General features: G+C 33.1%; 1 long non-coding RNA gene across 1 annotated transcript in view; it reads left to right on the top strand.

Moving 5' to 3' along the window:
• The window catches only part of LOC115064565, a 111,314-nt gene that overhangs the window by 33,267 nt on the left and 52,370 nt on the right, over positions 1-25,677 (top strand). Inside the window, exons 2-3 of the long non-coding RNA XR_003844406.1 lie at positions 215-380; positions 787-831. This is a non-coding gene — a long non-coding RNA (uncharacterized LOC115064565). The remainder of the gene's footprint in view (positions 1-214; positions 381-786; positions 832-25,677) is intronic.

Here is a 25,677-nt window from a genome sequence, read left to right as displayed (position 1 = left end):
GGTCCATCCTTTTATCTCAGCTCCAAACTTTGTCTCTGTAACCCCTTCCATGGGAGTTTTGTTCCCAATTCTAAGAAGGGGCAAAGTGTCCACATTTTGGTCTTTGTTCTTCTTGAGTTTCATGTGCTTTACAAATTGTATCTTGCAGAGGGTGATCTTAATGAGTGTCACTACTTTCCACATTTTTGTCTGAGTCCCAGATTTTTCTTTCTAGGATCCCTCCAGCTAACCAGAACTGACTTCATCAGCTAGTTATGATGGTTAACTCTATCAGTATTTTACCTGAATGCCCCAAGATATTGATGAAGTCAACAGCAACATTGAGCCTCAGAACACTAGAAATCTTGGACAAACTGGGAGAAAGCTTGTCAATATCTAAGGTATTTATTTTTTTCTAAGAAATGTACATAATCTACAGACTTAATGTTCCCATAGTATCAAATAATATAATAAACAGAATGTTTCTTTCAAAATAAAAATCATTTCTTAGGTCAAGTACTTTAGATCTTAATATGTAGTGTTACAAGGTAATTATCAAATGATTCTGATTTGAAAATACATAAAAATTTTCCATAAGACACATATTAATTTCAACAACCATTTGGATACAATGTTGCCATTAAAACAAAGTGTTCTTAGTATAGTTTATACATCCTTGACCCTAGCATCAGGAAACACAAACTTTGAGTTGCCCTTTGGCTAACTACAGACTATGATATCTTGGCCCTGTTGTATATGATGTTAAGCAAGTGCTTTATTACTTAGCTGTATTCTTACATCTCACAGGTGGTTTTAGTTTTGCCGTAGACCAGGTCTTCTTGAATATCCTAGGTAAGTCTTCTGCTTTTCCTGCCTCAAGCTCCCAGGTGTCTAAAGGTCTGTTCTGGTGAGGTGCTTTGTTTTCTCTTTTTGGTTCCTACATACAAAAGTAGATTGTTCCCATTTCCACATTCAAGCTTACATTTTCTCATGGCACTTGCGTCTACTAAACTCTAAGTCAAAGAGTCATAATCCCATTGTGAGACATGTAGCTGCCTGCTCTCGTGTTTTGTTTGTTTGTTTTTATTGTGCAGCTGCGGTATCTGATTATTGATAGGAAAAAATTGGAAACATGCTCTTAGCCATTTATCCAGTCTCCCCTCACTTCCTTCCTGACTGTGCATCAGTGCAGCGTTGTAGAACAGTAGAGGTATCACTACTTTGTTCCAACAGTTCCTGACACTTCTTTGGTTTATGAAAGGTGACAGGTTGCTTTATATAATACTTAAGTTAACACAGTTTGAACTTTGAGTGTAGACCCATCACATATCTGTTTCTCTAATTTCTTTAAAACACTGCCTTCCACTCTTTAGTCACCTAGCTTTACGTAACCAGTTAAACAGCCATCATATTAGAGAGTCTCCCGCTCTACTTTTACTTTGTACCAAATTTTGGTGTTGGTTATTAATTGGCCATATAAACATAAATTTTGTCCAAAACTATATGGGATATCAAATTATTTTCCCCCTTTCTGGACTCACTATATTTAGAATGATTAGTGTGTGTCTAAATGTTGTGTCCAAGCATGCAGGTAAATATTGTATAACTTGCAATATTTCTGTTGTTGAAAACTCACACTCTTTGAACTCTATTTTTCCACTGAGAACTAGCATTTAATAATTGTTGATAAAACATCAGGAAGACATGTATGCTTAATAATATATGTTTAATTATCTATACTTTGTAACTTACAATTTATTAATAAAACAATGTAAAGTACATTCATGATATTCATATAAAAGTAAATAAAAGAAGTACTCATAGTTAGCCTAGAATTTTTCTTCTATTGCCTTGAATCAATTTGAAAAATTTCTACAAAGTGTTGTGTCTAACTCAGCAAATGGACAAATTTAAGGAAAAAAAATCACCGTTTTTATAGATAAACCTTGTCCCCTAAAAATATTTTTAAATATAGGTCATGCTTATTTTTACTCTTAAAAGGTTTGTTTGCCTGTAGTCTTAATGTCAATAAAGTAGTTTTGATCCTTTAAGAGTAGTAGATAGCTTTTTATAGCTTTCTCCTATATATGCCAAGCACATTTTTCACTTGGCTCCTAAAATGATTACTCTTCAAAATATAATGTTTTGTTACATTTATTTTAATATTATAATAGTTTAGATTTCTGTCTGCAAAGAACGAGTTATAAATTTTTCTAAAAGCTTATTTTAAAGCATAGACTTCATTATCATCTCCTTTATCATTAAATTATTATCTTGTGTTGTAAGTTTGTGGTATGTTTATATGAAGTTGTGTGTGTGTGTGTGTTTGAAAGTGAGTGTATGCATATGGTCATCCACATGTATACATATGGATGTATGAGGTCTTTGAGGTTATCTTTTATTAATGGCTTTCTGATTAAAAAAAACAAGGACTCCTGCTGAGTCTGAAGCTCATCAATTTTTCCAAGCTATCTGGTTGATGAGCTCTAGAACACTGTCTATACTTTAGTAATATATATATATATATATATATATATATATATATATATATATATATATATATATAGTTTTGTTTTCTGTAAGAAGTCATTGGTATAACTTGAATTTATTGAGTGTGTGGTGCTTGTAGAGATTTCAAAGATTTATGTTCATGGTCAGTTGTACTTGTAAAGTGAAACACTCAAGAGTATAATATATAGATAAGTTATGCACTAAGAGTAACTTGGGATAAAAGCAATGTTTTCTCATAGCTCTAAGAGTTAAAGAAATCCAAGTTGAGAGAACTCACAGATAGTGTTTATACTGAGAAATTACTCCCAGGTTCAAAAATAACAACTTCCTATACTGAGAAAAGAAAGAAAGCCATTTTGATTATTGGTTAAAGTTGCTAAAATTTCACATTTTCAAACTTGTTCATCCAGACATAAAACAAAACAAGACACAGTCTTGCTTTTGAGCTACTTTTGGGTCTTCCAATAGAAGTTGTATGATTTTGTGTTATGTTCATTTCTCATTTAATTTCTTCTGCTTCCTGCTTGTATTTATTTTCATTTAATTTCTGCCGTGGCCAAAGGGCATGAGAGGCATTATCAAAATATATGCTGCAATATAGCAAAAAAAAAAAAACAATGGATGTAAACTATGAACTAGTGAAAGAATAAAACTGAGTATATAAAATGTAGGAGATCAGCCAGGTGTGGTGGCACACGCCTTTAATCCCAGCACTTGGGAGGCATATATTTGAAGTTTTTGGAATCTACTAAATGATGCTCCTCAAGTAAGTTTGAAGAGTGGAATTAAGATATAATTTTAAGAAATACCATCACAGTTGACACATTGGTGAACTTTAAATAATTGGGTCATTCTTCCGTAAAGACAATGAGTTATGATATCATATCATATCTGAATTACTGTTTATTTCATTGACTGCCTAGCTAAATTCAGTTTAGATTTAAGGCTATCATGCAAAAATATATAAATATATTTTTAAGTTTGATGTAATATCTTGATATAAGATGATAATTTGGTAAATACAGTTATCTCAGATGGTTTTTATTAGCTATAAAGTTATTATACATTTAAAATTAATACATTTAATTCCCACATTTAAGTTATTATACATTTAAAATTCCACTACATACTTTTACCTCCATTGGAGTTTACAGTAACTTTAGTGTCGACATATATTAAGCACCATTTAGTTGAGATGACCAGTTAGGTAAAACCTCACTCTATAATTTTAGCAATTATGTAGACCTGGTAACAGTAGAGATATTGTGGAAGAACAACCATAGCCAGGCTGAGGTCATCTGAAGCAAATTGTTGTAGAGCAACAATTTATATCAAAAGTTAAAGAATAAAAGGTCTATCAAAATACAACTATGGTAATCATGTTAACTTTGGAAACCCCAAGGCAACTGCAAATCCCCATTACTTCAAGCATTCATAAAAAGCCTTTGGACATGATTGCTTCATCACCAACTATTGAGAACCTTTTTTAAAAACTAATATTGAGGGCTGGTAAGATGGCTCAGCAGTTAAGAGCACCGACTGCTCTTCCAAAGATCCTGAGTTCAAATTCCAGCAACCACATGGTGGCTCACTACCACCTGTAATGTGATCTGACACCCTTTTCTGGAGTATCTGAAGATAGCTACAGTGTACTTACATATAATAAATAAATAAATCTTAAAAAACAAACAAACAAACTAGTATTGACATAAAAAAAGCCCTCTTTTGAGTTGTTGATCAAAGTTTTCCAAGAGATTCCCACATTAAAGACAATCACAATTGCTTTGGGTTGCCATTTGGAGTAGTAATTCTCTACTACTGAAGAAATAAGACCCAGCAGACCCTCAGATGGAACTAAAGTGAATGCCTTATAATTGTCAATATTGTGGAAGAGGGAGTGGAAAAACTGTCAAGAGTTAGAGGTCAGGGGAGGTGAATCTGAACTTGTGTTGACACTGAAATAATTGACTTGTAGTTTATTCATAATTTGCAAACAGTTCAACGTTTTGAAGATCGTAGTAACAAGGATTGTGATTATAAGGTATGACTAGATACTAGGACTACAATTTTTTTCCAGAAGACTAAAGGTTTTAAAAAAGGTAATCTGTTCAGGCATCAGTAGAAAGTTGCACTGCATTCTCTAACATGCATAATATGTCTAGGTGTTTTCTGGTCGTGCTGAGGCACGGAAAGGGGAGGCTATGTGCCTAAGGATCTTTCCCTTTTCAGAGTTCTTGTGAATGCAACTGGGGCTTTACCCAGAGACAGTTCTCAAACTGACTTAGAAATAAAACTCTGCCCATACCAGTCACAGCCATCTGCCAGCCAACTGATTATATAATCATGGGATGTCATTGAACAACCAAGGGAAATCCCTAGGGATAGAATAATATTTTCATTTTCCTTCAGAATTCTGCACATGAAGGCTCCTTTCCTACACCGCTCAGAGGGAAGTTCTCTGACCCTTTACACTCTTGCCTGATGTGTACTGTTATTTGTGGTCAACAGAACCTTTGCTAAATTTATTTTGCCTAAAGATTTTAGTTTATTCTTATAGTTACAATGAGTAGGAGACTGGAATAACTAACTGCCTATGATTAGTCTATCTAAAGTTATTAGCATATGCCTTCACATTAGTAGGCATTTGGCATCCAATACCCTCCCATTCCTCACCAGTTTCCACTTGCTTTCCATAGTTTCACTAATTTAGTGGACCTGCCATATATAGGTTATATGGCATTCTGCAGAGAATGGCACAGTCACACTATCTTGGCTCTGAGCCACTAAAGAAATAAACCACCTTTTGGACTGATATCTCTAAGCTGCATGTTACCCACTTGCTGACCATTCAGTGGTTACCCTGGTTGTCAGGTTGAATGTTTCAGATCTCAGTGCCTGCACTCAATGAATCTTGCAGGGTAGCCTAACCATGTATTACAAGGCTGATGTCATTTTCATCACCATTTCTCTCCATAAAAGCATGCCACCTTATGCTATCACAGGAAAAGAGCAAAGGTAGTACAAAATGTAGCTTTATAAAAGAGGGTCAGAATTCTATTACTCTCATAATAAGTATTGATTTCTCATTCTTCTTTATTTTTCATTACACATAATCTCTTGCTGTACCTAATTTATAAACATTACTATGTACGTGTTCATGAAAACGGTATATAAAGTTTTCAGTAATCTCTGAAATACCAGGTACCCAATAAAAATCTGAGAAGACAACCCTGTAGAAGAGGACCACTGCCTTTGTGCCAGTATCATATATGATACTATATATGTCTATATAATTTTTTATATCAAAGAGTCCTGTAAGCATCTATGAACTATGCCACCTTACTTCTACAGTATCAGATACTAAGTGAGGTCAATGAGTCTGTGAGCCACATTATATATTCTTTAAAATGGTTTTTAAGGCTAGCATGATGTTTCATAATACAACAGCATATCCTAAAACCCAGCAAACCTTAAACAATAATCTAGACTAATTTAATTTTAAAAATTTATAACATAAGATCCTAATAAAACATTTGTATAGAATGTAATCTGAAAGGGGCAAAGTTGTGTGTTTTTTCAGTGACAGAGAAGAGAAACTATTTTTCTAATGCAAAGTAATCAGCTTTTTCTTTCTGCCTTGCATATTATCAAGATAGGAACTCACAAGTGGAAATTATCTTTGAACAGTTTTAGGAACATTGCATGCTTTGCTGTATTAATTTTCATTATGTTATGGCCTTTTAGAGATTTATAATTTTCATTATAATGTGACTAAATTGAGAACAGGACACAAAGTAGCATATTCAAAATTACATCATTATTTAATGATGTTAGAATACAACGCTATTTCAAATTTATCTGGTGCTAACTGTTCACAGAGTTTTTACTCATTAACACTAAGCATCCCATCTCCTGATATTGGACGACAACACTGTGCAGCCAGTGGTGATGCATGTTGTAGGTGTTAGGGATCGGTGGCCATGAGCCCTGCAAATATTGGTAGAAATACTACTTCTTGACATATATATTACTTACTTATCATATTTTGAAGAATTAGTGTAGAAAACACTATGAAAGTATCCACTTGACCTTTTATGACGGCCATATGTTGAAAATGTGTTAAGATATATTGAGGAAAACAATTAATCCCAACACTACAGGGATCCCCTATCTTTAAAGAATATTATTAAAATTAATTTCACCCTTATTTTTAATCCCATATAGTTTTTAATATTTTTAACATAGCTAGTGAGGAATCAAATACTAACTTTCAAAGGAAATTTAAATTGTTACTATATTAATTAACTTACTATATTGTAGCCAATTTTCTTTTCAAAACAATGTAATTGTAGCACAATAGAGTACAGTACAATTTGGAGTTTTATGATAATTTGTATCTTGTGCTATTAATTGGGCTATTATCATCTTAATAGTTAAAATATTTGAGAATCAGTCTATTGAAAAATTTAAAAAGTGGCAACAAAGGTCTTTATGCACATTGTATATTTCTGGGCTGTATAAGTGTGTTTTGCACTTGTGTGTGTATGTGAGTGTGTGTACATTTATATCATTAGAGTTTAGTTATATATGTATGTTTATGTATGTAAGTGAATATATATGCATGTTTGTACTTTGACCATTGTGGGGATTCTAGACGTGTATAAGTCCCCACTACAGTATTTGCCATAAGCACGTTCTCTAAACTCTAGAAAGAATATCATTTTTAAAACAATATCATAATATTTTATTGAATGCTTGATGGTATGAATTACTACTCTATTTTTGATATCACCTAATTAAACATTACATATTCTGTATTGCATTATAATGGTATTGTTGATACCATTGCTTCAAAAATAAGTGATCTGGAGTCAGATATGATAGCTCATGTTTGTAATTCCAGTGATCAAAAGGCTGAGCTAGTAGGCTCACAATGAATTTGAGGCCAACCTATTTTATATATGTGTTTAAGTCCTGGTTGCATTACAGAATGAAACCTTCTTTCTAACACAATGGCAACAATGTAAGTGAATGGAACCAACAGAGTTAAATAAACTTTTGACTCTCAAAGGAATAATAATAAAGGATAATAATGTTATAATGAAAGACAAGAAGAGTTGTGATTCATAGAGAAAGACCCTTAAACAAAGCAAAGAATTTTATGTTTGGCTAATTATTACTGATTTATAAGCTACTTTGAATAAAACACTGTGATATTTTTCCTTCATGTATTTAATGTATTTTATAGTGGACATTAAATCTCAAATATTTCTCATTTTAAATGCTATGTTTACTTATTAGTAAATTCAAACTTGTAATTTTCTTCTGTGATAAATAGATGATGGATAGGAAGACAGATGATAATTTTTTTTATGGCATGTATAAATGACAGTTAAAGCACTGGGAATTGCTGAAATGGTTTTGTGAAAAAGCTATAATTAAAAATTATATATCTTTATTATGTAACCAGAAAAAGAAAGAACATAGATCTACTTATATTGTTAACAGTAAGCACTCATATAATTGCTTTTTAATTAATATGTAATTAATTGCTTCTATTGCCACTTTAATTAAATATACAGTCTCTGAGTATTTGGAGTGTTTGTAAAATCTGTGATAAATTGTATCATTGAAAGCTCCTTTTATACTTCATTTGGTTGTGCATACTAAAATGAGAAATTTTGCAAGAAAAAAAAATCCCTGTTCAAAATATTTACCTTCAAATTATGTCATTCAAATTTATACAATTATTCAGATGGATAGGATCACTTATTTGAAAATTTAACAGTGTTTAAATCTTTAGTTTATATTGCCAAATGTTCTATCTCTATTTTATTGATGGAGACCTAGGGTGTTCATTAAGATTTTACCAGTTTGTATATGCAAAACTCCATATATGTTCCTATGAATTACAGATTATTTCCCACTCCTCTTCTGGACATTGGAATGGAAAAGGATTTACATTCATGCAAACCCATTATGCTGTTTTTCAGGCCTTTTATATAATAGTTTTAAGAGATTAGAAGTGACAACAGCTATAAAAAGGGAAATAACCATTATAAAATCAAATCTGAATTCATGACAATTTGAGAGAAAGTATTGTCTTTTCTTAACTCAATTTTTCCCCATGTACCTCTTAGTACAAAAGCACATATCTAAATGGCAAATCATTTTCTACTTTTCGATTTAAAAATACTTTATTGAATAAAAGAAAAGTATTGCCATTTTTGAGCTGAAAGAAAGTTGCTCCATACTATTTTTCACTGATACATGACTTTTTAAACAAAATTTCGCCAGGACTTACATTTTCTCATTAATGTAAATAAAAATATTATTTGGCATTATATTTAGAATATGTATAATATTAAACAATATTCAAAATATGTGAAATAAACATTGGCATTATAACATCAAAAACATAAATACTGATAGAATTACATATATTAATATCTTTGTATATTGATTATAAGTAAACTTTAATATAATCAGTAATTCTTAGTATTGCTAAATTGTTCAGGAATTTGGTTATGTTTAGAATTTATTCAAAAATATAAATACATGATTACATCCAACATTCTAACATATTTATGTATACAATGTATATATACATTGTACATTATATACATTATATATTCATTTATACACACACAGACACACACATATATATTTCAACATTTTATTTTTATTTATTTATTTTATTCTTTTTTCTTGTTTTTTTGAGGCAGGGTTTCTCTGTGTAGCTTTGGCTTTTCTGGAACTCACTCTGTAGACCAGGCTGGCCTCGAACTCAGAAATCTGCCTGTCCCTGCCTCCAGAGTGCTGGGATTGAAGGCGTGCCAATATTTCAACATTTTAGAATGAGCTGGTTGAATTAAAACCAAGTTTGTCATTAATTTTAAATCAATTTACATAGAAGAGAAAGTCTAGTATATTCTATACTAAAAGGCACATTTGTTCATGGCCTTTCCATTTTACTAGCACATTTAATTTGTTTTTGACATCATGAAAGCAACACAACAAACAATGTATGGAGCATACTGTGCGTTTTCCTATCCACCCTTTCTCATTTAGTTGTATTTTTTAGATCAAAACTTTCTTCTAAATTTGATCTCATACTTAATTGCATTATTTTTAAACTTCATTCATACAGAAATCCTAAACACTCTTATTAAATAGACTATAAGTTCACATGACAACATCTCAGAGCCATAGATACCATTTCCTCCCCCATCCCTGTGCCTTCCATGTGTCACTGTAAAAATTCTTTTTTTCCATTAATTAATTTATTTATAAATTTAACATTCCAATCACTACTCCCTCATGGCCCCCCTCACACAGATGCTCCTCACATTCCTTCTCCCTCCTCTCCACTGAGAGGGTGGGGACACCCTGGGTATCCTCCTCTCTCACTACCATGCCCATGTTCATTTAGAGAACTGATTTTCCTTACTCCATTTTCTTTGTCAGTGTTACCTAACAGAAGAACTTCTCCAGACTGTACATATTTCTTCATTGAGTTATGGTAGTGTTCACCAAAATGCTCCATATACATAAATAGAGAACATCTTTTAAACTTTGGAAGCTAATATCTGATATCAATGTAAATATTCTTTCCAAGTATGGAGTTTCCTGTGGAGATTATTTTTTATGAAATAACTCAAATGAATTTATAATCTCACTGTAACTAAATAGCCTAACATAATCAAGCCCTTGCTAAAATGCTAGCATAGAGTTGCTATTTTTGTATATTTATAGTTTAAAAAGAATATTACCTTGTTCTTCTTTCCTGTCATATCTTTTGTTTGTCCTTAATTTCTAAGCAAGCTCTAAACAACAGAATGGATGCTATTACAGAGTCCCAAGTCACTCATTCTGTTCTACCAATTTGCCTAAATCCACAACACTGAACTTGACTTGTAATTTCTGCTGAAGGCTTTGTCTCTGAAGGCATTGCAAGTCTTCACCAATTGCATGCATATACAAGAGGAATCTGTTGAGAAAAGGTACTGTGAATATACCCATCACTTTCCACCTGATGCAGATTTCAACATTAATTGGCATCTTCCCATTTTGAACATGTCCTCTAGAGACTTGTAAGTCATATACTCACTTTCTTTTTTCCTTAGAGTTCTCTGATATATCTCCACTTTGTTTTAATTTATTCTTTCACCATTTCTGGCATATTTCTAAGCCTTCAAAGTCTGTCCCTGAATTTCAGCCTTTCACTAATCTCATATTACACCCAGCCTTGTTGTTGCATTCCTAACTATGTGGTGATAATTCTAATCTTACCACCTCAAACCCTGTATATCTCTAAGATAAGTCTACATTTCCCTCTGCCACAAGGCCTCTTGAACTATAATTTTCTTCTTATTTTAAAATTAATCTCTCAGGTATTCAACATAGAGTTAACATACAGGATTTTGCAGGGTTAAATGTCATCAGAGGGAAAAATCAAAAAGAGAAACATTTTCTTGTTTTCCATAGCAACCACTGACACATTATTTATAAACCAAAAATGATCATACAAAATCATGAGCATTTACTCATACTTTATATGTAATCTGAGAACTGCGCTTTAGCACTATATTAGCACTAACAGAAAACCCACTGTTATTAGTACTTAGGATGTTCATAGATAACTGATTGATAATGAAGAGCTCACATTCCCTGCCAACCTCACCCCAGCACACCCTGGAGTATTGTCATGGATATATCTAGCTTTTCTCTCTATTTCTATTTCCAATTGTTCAGGAAGCTCACTCAATTTATTTCACACAATGGCTCCAACCTGTCCTTCCCTTTCTAGTGCCACTGCCACAGAACAGTCTCAAGGGTCCCATGGCCTTTCACCCAGAGAATATAGGAAACTTTTATGTGATTTATTTTCCTCTAAAACTTTTATTTTTTTTTTTTAAGATTTATTTATTTATTATATGTAAGTACACTGTAGCTGTCTTCAGAAACACCAGAAGAGGGAGTCAAATCTCGCTGCGGATGGTTGTGAGCCACCATGTGGTTGCTGGGATTTGAACTCAGGACCTTTGGAAGAGCAGTCGGGTGCTCTTACCCGCTGAGCCATCTCACCAGCCCCCTCTAAAACTTTTCTTACCTTACATATCTAATGCATTGTCTTTTAATAATGTTTTCTTCTGAACCAGAATTTTGAGCATTCAAATTTGAAAGGAATATTTCCCATTACTTTGAACTTATCCTCAACGGATAATATGTAAATTGCTTTCTGAAATTTAGTATTTGGCATCATAATGTGGTATAATTTGCAATGATTTTGAAACATGCATATATCCTAAAGCAGTTCAATCTCACCTGTGTAAACTCATTTTGTATATCATTGCATTCTCACTTCTGCTGGTGACATATGGTCATCCCTCCTTCCTGTGGAATTCATGTTTTTATTTATTTATTTTTCACCAGTCACTTGGAAAGACTCCACTGTCTTTGCATTAGCAAGAGAAGAGCTTGTATAATTTGGACTTTGCACATTTGCTCTATCTACTTACCCAGTCTACGTATATAAATTCATTTTAAATGAACATATCATCAGATCTTCTAGCAGGACCAACAGCCATAGGAAAGAGTGTCAACATTACTTTAGCAGTACAGATTCTGTAATCATTAAATCATATCACAGTTGAGGACTTCCACATTTACAAATATTCTTTCTTTTGTTCTTCTATTTTGAAAAAAAGAACATAAATTGAAAATATCCGTAATAAAATAAAATGATGTTAATTCTTACCATAAAAATGAGGAAAATTAAATATATAGAAAGGGATTTTAAATATTTCTTTTACATTTTAAAAATACTTTTCTCTGTCTGAATATCACTGAAGTTAAAGATTAAGAGCAAGAAAAAACATCATATTCATGGCATTTAAAAGTTTTAAAATGAGATAAAATTGTCTTTGGCTTATGAAGTTAAATGTCTTAATCTATTTATTATTACTTAGTTGATAAATTCATTTTTATGTATATTATTTATCATTTTACATACTTATATTCAATTGCTAAATTATTAGATGTAGTCTTGCTGATTTCCTTATCATGTTATACATATTTTGTTTTAGTGACTTATCAACTCATGTTATAAATTACAAATAAAATATTCTATTCTTTGGATATTCACTCAAATGGCTAGTAGAAATAAATTTACGAAGCACTTCTTATTCTGAATATACAACATATTCAGTATTAAATAATTGTTTTTTTATATTTCCTAAACTTGTGTAATTTATATTTACATTTTACGATGTATAATTGTTGAAAGTACAAAACACTTTAATGTTAAATTACATAGTTTATTTGTAAGTTATAATTATCAATATATATAAATCCCTCTCATAATCAAATAGTTCTTGCTTATGTAGAAGCTTTCAGTTATAACGTGACAAAATGTTTGGATAGAGTGGTTGTTGTTTTTTGAAGCAAAGAGTGGCCCAAAGACAGAAGCAAAACCAAAGAAAGCAAAAGTGAAGGATTAGCACAGGAAGCACTTTCCCTATGCATTGTCATCACTGAAATGAAGGGGCAGTGCCAATATTCATTTCAGAATGAGGCAAACAGTTTTTTTTTTTTTTCTAACAAATGAATAGCCTGACTTACTTTATTTAGTAAAATACTCATTTTAAAACTTTAATATGTTCAACTGATGTAATAGCACAACATTGTAGCTTCAGTTCTTCATAGATGAGAAGAGGATGATCAGAAGTCCAGGTCCTTCTTCCTCACAATCATTTATAAATACTATGTATATATCTTTGTGGACTTTTAAAAATATATATTTGGATTTATATTGTCTCATATCTTTAAAAACTCATAACCTTAAAATTATTTTAATAAGGACAATTATAATAATGTTTAATAAATGTTGGCTGTAATTGATGTCAAAATTTGACTAACTTATAAATTTATCCTTACAGCAAGTAGCTTTGACATACTCTCAGATTATTTAAAAAAAAAATCAGTAATCAGTGGTTGATGAAATAGCTCAGCATAGAATGATGCCAGCTGCAAAGCTAGATGTCCTGAATTGAATCCCTGGGACTCATGTGATGGAAGGAGACAACTGATTCAGCTAAGACGCCCTTTGATTTCCACAAGTGTGCTATGGTATGTGTGCATTCACGCACCTTCTCACAAAAATAATTACATAAGTAGGAAATATAAAATAAAAAATAGTAATGGACAAAATTAGCCTTTTGGAGGCAGGCCAAGTTTCATCTCATTATTAAGTCAAAAAAGACCATTAACTTCTCATCTTCCTGTTCCCATCTTCTGAATGCTATGTTCATAAGCATGCACCACCCTGTCCAGTTTACATGGTCCTGGGAATAGACAGCTATGCAAACACGCTGTCACATGAGTTACATCTTCATTCTTACATTTCTTTCCCAATAAAGATGTGTATTTTAAGTTATTGTGTGTCCTTCCTCATAATTTGTAGCTTCCCTTTCTGAGAAAAATTAGAAGTATATCAAAAATATAAACTAGGTTGGCTATTTTACTCCCTAAAGTGTTCACATAAAGACCTTCATATATTATTTGAATTTTTTGAAATTATTTACTTGTATAAAAGTCAGAAATAAAGTGGAAAGCGTGGGGCCTGCATGGGTCTGCACAAGACTCTCTGCAAACCAGTTGTGGCTATAAGGTGGGTGGTGTCGTGGGTCTCCTAACAGTGGGAGCGGGTGCGTCTCGTTAGCTCCCATTGGGTGGGCTTGTTCAGCCTTCATATGAGGGCTTTTTCCTTGTCTTATTCTGTCATGTTTTATCCCGTTGGACTGTATGTAGTCTCTTGGAGGACTGCTTTCTTTCTGAAGAGGAAATGGAAGAGGAACGGACCTCGGGGAGACAGGGAGTAGAGAGGCACTAGGAGGATCTAGGACTAGTGGAGGGAGGGGAAACTGTGACTGGAAGGTATTGTATGAGAGAAGAATTCACTTTCAAAAAAAAAATAATAATAAACCTTAATGTCTGCCTTCAGAACACTCATAAGTGCAGTAAAAATAAGTTAAAACTCTGTGTGCTTTGAAGGAAAAACGAAAAATTTCATGTAGTCCTGATTATATCAGATTTGGTTATTACAGATACTATTATAACAGTATTAAAAATAGATCAGACACCAAGGAAATACAGAATAAAATGATTTCACAGCGAGTTAGAATAGTTCCTGTAGATAATGTCAGGGGCCTTCACCAAGTAAGATGTGGAGATTTTTAGAATTGAATTGGAATATTATCATTCAGGTTTTTAAAATATCTATAGTTTTGAATGTAAGTCCCATGAAGAGGAACTATCAGAGCAGATTGCTGCTAATAAAATGTTATTTCTTATGAAATCTAGGGAAATGGTCAGATTTACCTCTGTTTAAGTAAATAAACTTATTTTTGTATATTTTAATTTATGTTGGTTATAGTGTATGCAAATGAAGATGTCCTGAAAAAACACTTAAGGAAAAATGATGAGTAGAATTGAAAGATATTTTAGATGCTTAAAGATAAAACTTAGTTACTGTGATTCCATCCCATTTAAATTTTATCTTGTTAAAGTTACATTCATTAAAGCTATGCTATTTCTTTTAGAAAAACTTAATTGTATTAATATCATTTAAAGTACTTTAATATTTAAACTGTAAGTTGTCAATGGATGTTAGCTAAAATAAACAGTAAAATGTTTTATCTCCACTCATGTATCATCTGGGGTGAAATTTTGTTCTAAATAAATTGTTCTAGAGCCATATGGCCTTAAGAATTGTGCACCAGCTTGTAAGGAGGAGATAGAAAAATTATCATAAACTGAGCTGCCTGACAGGAAGACCAAGTTCCAGGATCATCTGATGGAATCCTCAGTTGAAAGACAGCAATGGAGAGGCAGGGGATGGACCTGCCTGGGGCACGGGCTATTTTTATACTATTTTCACATAAATAATTGTCTGTCAATAATCCTAACACTTGTCTAATAAGTCTAACACTCTTGGGTCAGCAGATCTATTGAAAGCTAAATAATTCTATACTCAAATTTTGTTTTTTTTGACTTATACATTCCTTTAGATCAATACCCATTTGTTTCGATTAGTTTTCCTTTAGTTTTTCTTTTAATTTAATTTAATTATTAATTTAATTTTACACATTTAAACAATTTGATTTTGATTTTTTCTTCTTATCATATTGAACCATGTAATTAGAATACAATATTTTGCAATATTTTCAATTTTCCTTTTGACTTTGAGTAAAAATCAACTTTATCACATGATCAGAAAAGACGTCAAATAAAAGTTAGGACTAGCACTCAACCACTGTACATTTCACATATATGTTTAATACTTAATTTGTATTACACTTGTCCCGAAATACACATGGAAATGATGTTCTCTGACACTGAAATCTGATAGGAAGTTATATGAAAGCCACAAATAAATGGAGTTAGCTGCAGTGATAGTGGCACTGGGAGTAAATGGAATTGAGTGCTATAATAAGGCATGACAGCAAGGGAGACAGTTAAATAGGATGCATACCGAATTCATGATATCAACTTCAGAGATGTTCTGCTCCTGAGAAAACTGGAATAATTTGAAAGGGGAATCTCATGAACCTGTTAATCAGTGTGAAACAATAACTGAGAATGGCTATGACTTTGAAAACCCAATCAAAATCAAGTCAAGAGAGATTCAGTACTGGTAATAAATGTGGGTCTGTGTTTGTTTTAGAACTCATTGAGAAATCTGTGAATGGTTGTAAGAAGGGAAAGAAAATGTAATTAGAGTTTTAGCTATGTGCAAGACCACTCTGAGTTTTCAACCAGAGTTTCTGTCTCTATCCTAAACCAAGAAAGCTTTATGTTTGTTATACAATCCCTGGACCTGGGTATGGGACGATCCAGAGTAGATACACATATCATATCATATCATATCGTATCATATCATATCATATCATATCATATTAGATATACATATCATATTTGCAAAAAGGAAATACTGTAAGTGGCTGGATATTAATCAGCAATTGAGAAGCATCTCTATTCCTGTACATGTCAGTTTACTGAAACATAGCTTCACTGGCCTGCATATGTGTTTCATTGTTTGGTAATTAGGTTTAAAGTAAGCATCCCAATAATAAAATGTGGAAATGATAAGGTACCTGTAGATACATTGGAGACGCTGGTGTATCACTTCTATCACATTCTATTAACGTTAGAACTTAACCATAGTCTCAAATTGAAGAATATTAAAAAATTGAATAACTTGGGTATATAGTTCTTCCTTCTGGCCTTTGAGGTCAAGTAAAGACTTGGGTTATTTTCTTTGCAACCTTGTTATCTACACTATGAATTCTCATACTATTCATGCCTTCATGTTATCATGAACAAGATAAATGACCAATATCTCATCATCTTGACTACACAAATAATGCTCCTTAGGTACTGTTTCTTAGTTATGTCTGCTTAAGTATAGTTCCTGAAATCATGCCTAAGGAATAGAGGAAGCAATTCATTGTCCCCAGTCTACCCAGAACTTATTGGTTTAACAGACAGGAGTAATTACAGTAACTACTGAAAGATGTAGATAGCACAGAATTTTAATGTAGTGAGGAGCCAAAAAAAGTTTTAAATCTTGCAAGAAAATTGTAGCTAGCTTATTGGCTATGTCAAAGTAGTGTTACCTGGAACCTGTAATGGATCTTTTTGTTCCTTACCTTTCTCTTCATGCTCCTTGACTTCTGAAGCATCCATTGCTGTCTATAATGTATTAGTCATGTTTGCATCTCAGTCCAATTTCTTAATATATCAGGCACCTTTAAAATTTGTTTACTGTCTCTGTTCCCAAAAATCTAATACAGTGGGGCTACTATAAAAAATTATGGCTATTTTCTGAAAAAATTACTCCATTAGATAGAAAGAACATCTTTTTCTATAATTTGAAGTCTTTTGGTGTCTGCTAGGTAGATGGTCTGCTATGAAACTGGTTTAGTTTGACTTTGTTGTATGTGGGAACAGAGATGTGCCTGAAGCTTGTTAAATCCTCTGGGCTGCAGTCAGCTATGTCTCTGTGATTATGTTCATGAGGGCTCAAAATGTGATCTTTCTACTTGGATTAACTTACCCTTACTGTTTGAAATATAGTAGCTAGATTCCAAGACTGAGTAGAACAATACAAGACCATGGCCTTTGGTTGCTCAGTGTTAGGGATCCATAGTATTATTTCTTTATATAGACAGTAGTCTAAAGAATCAAAGAAACATTGGCAGAGAACTACTCCTCTATGCTAAAACTGCCATCTCGTAGAGGAGTGTATTGAATGGAACATAGAATTAGATACTACAGTTAAATCCCTAAGAATTAAGATATGCAGTGGTGTCCTTGTGTATTTTACTTACATCCATCTGGGAGAGATGTGACTGGTCTCATATATAAAAGACAAATTCTCAACTGGTAGCTTTTTACTCTAGGCTATTTCAGAAGGCATTAGAGCTCTGCATGTGACTAAAGGCCATAGGATTACATGTATTCCACATTCCTTCTAACACATGTATCCTTTTATTTGGTAACAATTGTATGGCATACAGATATGCAAAGATAGATGGGCAAAAATGTCCCTTGCTGATCTTATTGGTTGTGATGTCAGTGAAAATAGAAATAAATATTGTTAGAAAACCAGCAGTCTCAGCAGCAAGTGACACAATATAATTATTGTTACTGTTAAACTTTCAAGATCTTATACTATATGAAGAATAGATGTGAAAATAGTAAGTAAAAATAGAAACAGATACTAAAAGCAATTGCCATTTAGAGGGTACAGACATAGAGTTTTGGATTGAATATATAGGAATATAGCATCATTGTCTTTAAGAATATATATTTTTTATGATTGAAATAAAATCTATAATTTTCACATTAGCAATCATTAGTTTTCTATTGAGTAGAAAGAGCAAATTTGAAACTTGGCAAAATTGATAGAAACATCTCAGAATTTTTAATTTTAAAACAAATAGTATAAGAATGTCTTCAGATGAAATATATATGACTATAAGCTTACCTTAGGAAAGTTAGAAAGTCAGAAAATCTCTGAAGAAGAAAGTGAGAGGTGGCATAAGGCAGTAGGTGTGAAGCCTGTAGGAAGCCACCCGCAGTGAGGAGGCAGGCTGCAAAACCATGGAAACTTAAAGACACCAAGAAGGCTGATGTACCTGAATCCCTTTTCATTTCTTTCCCTATGGATTTAGTTATTATCATTAGCATCAATAAAGCCAGGATAGTAAAAGTTTCTGGACTTAATTGTTCCTATTTTGCTTCCAAACTCTTTGCTTTGTGATACTTAAATGCATGTTCCCCAGGGACTATGAAATCTCTTAACCTTCTCAGAGAAAAATGTCCTTCTTGTCCTCCAAAATCTATTTATTTTAAAAATTTACTACAATTTTTCTAATTTGAGTAGTTAATGTCAAAATTCTTTTTACCTCCATTATACCATCCTAGAGTAGAAACATTTTTAATTAGTATAAAATTGGAGTGGACTATAATTTTGATTAGTTGTCATTAAGTATGTATTTGTGAGTTCCCTCATGTACACTTCTCCCTGTGGACACATCTTTGTCTCTACATGGAGGAGAAGAAAGGTACCCTGATATGAGAACTTGAAGACATTGAGTCAGTCTGAGACTCTTATGTGCTATTTGAATATCGATATTATTCCTGTCATCTGTTTGAGTTTTTCTGTGGAGCCAGCTGTCTTTGTTATGCCTTTAACATTAGAGTTAGAGTATTGGAAGAATGGTAGACACAAAGGACAGTGGGAAGGATTCCAAGAGTCCAATTAGTGCAGCTCTTAGTGATGTTAAGCTTGCCAATGTTTTAGACAGATGCAGTTCTTAGAGCTTTATATAGACTAACCACACTCACAATTCCATTGGGAATTAGACCACAACACAGATATTTATAAAACTGGTGCATTACTTGTTAGTATCCTTTGACCATCTTAGCTTTTATTGCATGACTCTTGAAAATCCAGGACTGGTGATTCTGGTTCATTATGTAGAAAGAAAATATAAGTCTATTGCTGGAGATAACATCACTAGGGTTGTAATAAACATAAAATCAAGGATTCCCCTCCACAATTTCTAGATTCATTAACAGATTTTAACGTATATCAAATGACATGTTAGGCCAGTGACTATTAGGTAAAATAGTGGAAATCTGGATTCCAGATTAAGTTGGACATTAATTTGTTTCTCTGACAAATGATGATGTCATTTAAAAAAAGAGTGTTTCCCTCTCTTTAACTCCAGGTTTCCAGTTATACCAACTTTGACAAAAATAGAATGCTCTGGTAAATTAGAGATAGGGGAAACACAGATGCAGTGGATAATTTAGATATGAGTAGGAGAGAAAGATGGATGAGAAGTCTCAGAGGGCAAATTCATGCCTACAGGGTGAGGTGAGTTACAACATCTGTGCCACCACAGCCAAATAGCAGATTGGGACAAAGAAAACAATTTGTTGAATTATTTTTGTCATTACATGTCTCTTATGTTTTCATGTAATGACTATATTAATTTAAACCTTTGCATTTTAATCTATTACTTGAAATGAAATAAAGTAGTTTGACTGACAAGTGAGTTAAAATCATAGTCAGTGTTGGGAACAATCAGTCCTTCCAATCAATGATCTTTTAAAGCTTTATTTTGGGGAAAATTTCTAAATCTTTCTCACAAATAAAAGGGAATACACATAGATTATTATGAAAGTGAAGTGATCAGAATTGCTAGGGATATTGCTATTTTGCCATTTTTAAACATTTTTTTCTGACTTCATTAGGATTTATGAGTTCCTCTCCTAAACTGAACTCTTTGCTCTCTCCACAAATCAACTGTATGAACAGAACTCACTGACTTACCTAAAGTGCAATAAAACCAACCAAAAGAGAACGAGAAGTTCAGTTTTGCACAATATGAATAATGTTACAGCAGATAATAGTATCCATCTTAGCTCTCCTTCCCTCAAATGTCCCATAAGAATTTATGGTTCCAATGAATAGTTAGTCTAGTGGGATGCAGTTTTTTTAGGATAAGATGTAAAATATCTTAAAATATGTTTGTAGCTGAGTGACTGATTTTCTACTATTTTCAAATAATGGGACTGAAAATCAGAGATATCATGTTGCAGAAAGTATTGGCTGGAAACAAAATTAAACTAGCGAATGAAATTTTTGTCTTATATATTCCATGTCACCTGAAAATATATGAATATATGTTGGCTAGTATATCAGTGACATTAAAATGGGAACAATATTTCTCTTGGTTAGCTTACTTTAAGCCAAAGTTTCTGAAAAAAAAGTTTATGGCTGTACATTAGGGACTTATCATTTGTGTCACAGATGAAACCTGAAAAAAAAAAGAGCCAGGTAGGACAACTTGAATATATTTCTGAAAGTGCTTTGAAATAAATATTAAAAAGTTATACAAACAGATACATTAATCACTTTTAAAATATTTTGTGGCTAAAAGTTTAGGAAATTTATTCTGTTATATTTGTACTTCTCAAGTAATCTCTTTGCCCATTTCATTTCAACATGAACCATACAGAGTTAATTTCCTTATTACTTTTATTTAAATGTATATTTAGTAACTGAGTGGTGTTATACTGGGTGCTTATTTTAAAATGTCTTTTCCCTCACTATAGAAATATAGCACAGATATTGTCAAAGCAATATTGCTAATTTTCAAGGAAAAACCATATTAAAATATAATACCATTATTTTAGTGAAAAAGAAGGAGTATTGTTAATTTTTAATCTACAATACAAATAGGCATTTTTAACCCTGTAGTCAAACAAGTGATTAGCAAGATTAGTTATATAAATAACATGAGTTCACAACAAACAGACGTCCAATAAGGGAGATATTTAGGACACAAAATATCCATGAAAGAAAACAATGCAAAGTCGTCTATAAAATCATTAGCTTTTACAGCTGTGAGGTAATACGTTATATCCTTCATATTAACCTTTAAAGAATGATTATTAGAAATGTGTATTCGTGTGAAGAATAATATTTATTTTGACAAAAAGATGAGGCAATGAATTTGTAAACTATTCTTTACTATATAATAAGACAGGTATGAGAACCATCTAAGCCTCGTTTCCATAAAAAAACTAACAAAATAACCATTTAATGAAGCTATTGTATGGGGGGAGAAAGTCAGGCATGTAATATTGTTAAATGTTTACATATTGCTATTTACATAAAAGGTAGCCATGGTACTTATAATAGCTTATGATGCTTATAATTGTGTCTATATTTTCTAGAAAGAACTTTGGTAACCCTGTTTATTGACTTTTAAAATATTTACATTCTTTAATACAATATTGCTATTGGTACGCATTTGTTTACTTGTTAAGTACAAATCTAATTTAACGTTTATGAATATTACCATATATCTTGTACATGATAATATATTTTGTTATGACATTTTCACAATAACACATAACATTTCAATCAGAAGTTCCACCCATTGTTGAGCATAAAACTTATGTTAGATTGATCACAGTCCAGGGCAGGTTCCCAAAGTCAAGACTAGGGGTAGAGAAAACAATAATTTGGGTGAAAAGTGGGGTGGAAGTGTTTCTGGAAGAAATGGGGTGCTGAATATTATCAAATACATGTATAGGATTACTGAAAAATAATAAATACATATTAAAAATTGATTTGCTCACAGAAAATGTTTTCATAAAGAACTTTCAAGAACAATCATATTATAAGTAATATTTGAGCATTTTTCTTATAAATATTTCACCAATAAAGACTAAATAAGAATTCTAAAATATTGTGTTTATTAAAAGTGCATTATTTTTCTAAGTGATGATTTGCAAATTGGAATGAAATATAAATTTCTAAACTCAAAACATAATCACTGTTTCTTAGTTGAGTTTATATGCGAAATTGAATGTGGATTTTGGGAGTTTGTCTCCACCTTGCCATCACTAAACAAAGAAGGTTTCTGTCACTCATGCCTAAGGTGTAAGAAGAAAAATGGTTCTTTCCAATGAGTCAGGTTTTGGTGGGAGTGGAGGGTGTCAAAAAATCTGAGAGATATTCTTTACCATTTCTAACAGAGTTCAGGAAAATTCAACTTTGTTTGTAATAGCCCCAGTAATAAGAGTAATTTAAGTGGGCAAGTAGAGCTTAGTTAGAGCAGGATTGCCTGGCATTCTCAAGGTCTGGCCCTGAGTTTGCTTCACTGCACTGGAAAAGAATCATATAAGTGATAAATCTTGATAAAAGTAATATTTTTATTTAGAAAAAAAAGCATCCATGACATTTCCATAGAATTATAATTTTTGCATTTTAAGCACAATTCTTTCCAAAAAACAAAAAACCAAACCAAACCAAACCAAACAAACAAAAAACCGATCATAGTAATCAGCAGCTAAAATACTGCTAACAAGCTGTCATAGTTATGAAGAGACACCATGACCAAGTAACTCTTACCAAGGACAACATTTCATCAGGGCTGGCTTACGGTTTCAGAAGTTTAGTCCTTTATTGTGGCAGAAATCATGAAGGTGTGTAGGCAGACATGGTGGAGCTGCAGAGAGGTGTTTGTGTGTGTGGGGGGGGNGGGGGGGGATGGAGGTCTCTCTGGGATAGCAGGCTACTCAGGGTAGCTTGGATTAGCCCACAGGGCTCTGCCAACAGGGAAGATGGGTGGGGAAAGGCAAGGTCACAGAATCTAATGACACTTTCTAGTCTCTGAATGGACTGTGCGCGCGCGCACACACACACACACACACACACACACATACACACACATGGGTAAAACACATATATACATAAAGTAGAAGGAAAGGGAAACCATTTTTTCTTATCTTCACAAATTCCTGTCACATGTACTGATCATTCTCACACACTCATCCCTCTGTCTCCCTTTGCTTCTATTATTAATATTTTTTGTTTTGTTTTGTTTTGTTTTCGAGACAGGATTTCACTCTGTAGCCCTGGCTGTCCTGGAACTCACTCTGTAGACCAGGCTGGCCTCGAACTCAGAAATCCACCTGCCTCTGCCTCCTAGGTGCTGGGATTAAAGATATGTGCCAACTCTGCCAGGCCTCCTTTTGCCTCTATTTACCCCTCTTTACTTCATAACTTTTTCATACTTATGTCTAATTATTTTGTTTTGTGATCTATTGAACTTTATTAACTAGTGTCACTTGTGCAATCATGGATTTGCATCTTTCTTTTGGAACCAAGTGGGTTCAGCAGTAGGTATAAAGTTGAAAGCAATGGTCCTTCTCCATCCCAACTAAATAATCAGTAAGAGATTGGGCTTTATGAGTCCCTCCCTCTGCTATGTCTGATGGCTGATCTGGCTAGTCTGGAGTGCCATAGTGAAGGGAAGCACAGTTATTCTGAGTTCATGAACACAACATTTATATCAGGACTACAGAGTACCATTTTTAAGTCTTTCATTATATATGCTGTCTTTTATATACCTTCCCTTCTCTGTCCTAAAATGTCCTGTATGATTTAAAAGGAGTGATGTTTTGTTTATGTCTGAGTCCTTAATCCTCACTATCAGCAGCTATAGATATTATAGTTTGGCAGCATTCACTGTAAAATAAAGTTTTAATTATGTCTATTATAACATAATGAAAATGTAATGTAACTTTTGTAAAGATTTTTTTTAAAATGATTTTTTGGTGACTTGTATGTGCATATGTCTATATGTGGTATGTTCACAAGTGTGATAATTACCCCAGAGACATAAGTATCAGATCATCATGGAACTGTAGGTACTGGTGGTTTTAAAAACAATTCTATTCCAGCATGCGTGTGTTGCTAGGGTTATCTTTAAGAAATAAGAAGTAATATTGAAACCTAATGGAACAGAAGTTTCTTAAGTATATGCAAACAGAAAACTATCTAAACAAAATCTTCAAATAATGGTGGTGACAGAATCCACATTGCATATCACTTATCATCAAAAGACGCTTCCAGTCTTGTGCTCAGGTTACACCTAATTAAGTTTTTGGCCAAAGGAATTCCAGGGAAAATCACAAATAACCTGGACTGTTGGCAAGTCAGTTACTCTTTACAAACTGATAACAAGGGCCATTGCTAAAGGCAATATCTGAACAACTCTCGGAAAACATGGAAAGTTTAGCTGCTTCCTACTTAGTGTCATCATTGCTATAGAATAGTGTTTTCTACAGGACAATACTCTGAATGCTACCAAAAGAGCAACATAAACACCCATCAATCTACAAACTCTGTGATAATCAAATGTGTCCTGTCTGCAAGATATGCTAGCTTAATGGTGGCACAAAGTCTGTGGGAGTAACCAACCAATATCTGATTTGACTTAAGGTTCATTCCTTCAGATATAACCTATACCCGACACTGCCTATGTGATCAAGGGCCCAACAGTAGATAGACAACATGAGAAAACCAAATATTATTATTCTAAAACAAAACAAAAGAAAGCAAAATACCAATACAAAGATTACATTCAATATACCTTAGAGAAGTTTCCTCCTGCAGCAGATGATAACAAATAAAGAGACCCAAATCCAGACATTAAAGATAAAGTGAGAGACCTTGGGACACTCAGCCCTAAAAGGGCTCCTTTAAATTCCTCCCCTTGGTACTCAGGGAACGCTGTGGATATGAAGGCAAAAATAACATAGGAGCGGGAGAGAATGGGAGACACCAAGAAATCAAGGGTCTCTAAGTCAACTAAGCAAAGCTCATATGAACTCATAGAAGCGGATGGAGCGTGCATATGGCTACATGGGTCTATGCCAGTTAGGACCCTAGAGAAATGCACACATTTTACCATCCCTAAAGTGGAAGTTTCACCAGTTGATAACCACTTGCAAATAGAAATTTAAATTTCTTCAAAGGGTCTTTAAAGGGAAAACAAATTACTCTTAATGATAGAATAATTATCCAGCTGTAGGTACCCAGACAAACTCCATGTCACCTTCGGAAGATCCTAACTCACAATTTCTAGTCAGTATTTTAAATTATTGTTTTATTTTTTACTTGTCTCCCTTCTATCTGACATATCCTTTGAATATACATTATGGCTTCCAGTTCTATATTTTTATGGAACTTCCAAATGTTCAAACAAGTGGGGTTCTGGCTCTTGTACCTTCCCAAGGTTTCTTTTCCTTCTG

This window comes from Mus pahari, chromosome 8 (assembly GCF_900095145.1).
Source record: "Mus pahari chromosome 8, PAHARI_EIJ_v1.1, whole genome shotgun sequence".
NCBI classification, from domain to species: Eukaryota; Metazoa; Chordata; class Mammalia; order Rodentia; family Muridae; genus Mus; species Mus pahari.
Note: the sequence above shows the minus strand (reverse complement) of the source record. Positions and strands in the feature narration are given on the sequence as shown.